This window comes from Vigna radiata, unplaced genomic scaffold, assembly GCF_000741045.1.
Source record: "Vigna radiata var. radiata cultivar VC1973A unplaced genomic scaffold, Vradiata_ver6 scaffold_601, whole genome shotgun sequence".
In the NCBI taxonomy this organism is placed as follows: Eukaryota; Viridiplantae; Streptophyta; class Magnoliopsida; order Fabales; family Fabaceae; genus Vigna; species Vigna radiata.
This window is the reverse complement of record NW_014544255.1, coordinates 1-705: the sequence shown is the minus strand read 5'-3', so window position 1 is coordinate 705 and position 705 is coordinate 1.

Genomic DNA, 705 nt, shown 5'->3' with positions numbered 1-705 from the left:
CTTTCTTGTCTTTCTTTTCTTTTCTTTTTTTCTTTTTTTTTTCCAAAATAATAAAATTAAATGAAAACTAAAATTAAATCTAAATAATAATAAAATAAAATGAAAACTAAATCAAATAGTAAAATAAAAATGAAAATAAAATAAAACAAAAGTAAAAACAAGTTCGATTATTTAGTCACCCGGACGAAATTGGGTGTTGACAGCTGCCCCTCTTTACTTAGATTTTACTGGATAATATGAAAATGTGACATTTTCGTATTATCTGAGTAAAAGTTAAGTAAAGATGGAAACACTAATTTCGTCTGGGTTTCAAATACGAAAGAAAGCGAATGAAATAAGTCATGACCAAATGACCATTGCCAAGCAGAGGGCCATTAACCAAAAAGAAAAACTTGAACCTGAGATGCCAGGCGAGCTGGGCTTTAGGTGCCAGACAAAACTGGGCTTATGGGCCAGGCAAGCTGGGCTTATGGACCAGGTGAAACTGAGCTTAGGAGCCAGTGTGAAACTGGGCTAAAGGGGCCAATATGGAAATTGGGCTTGGTGGCCAGTGTGGAAACTGGGCCTTAGGGGCCAATATGGAAATTGGGCTTGGTGGCCAGTGTGGAAACTGGGCTTTAGGGGCCAGCGTAGAAACTGGGCTTAGGGATTTTGAAATTGCCAGATGGAACTAGGCTTTTGAGATTTTGAAATGGCCAGATGGAA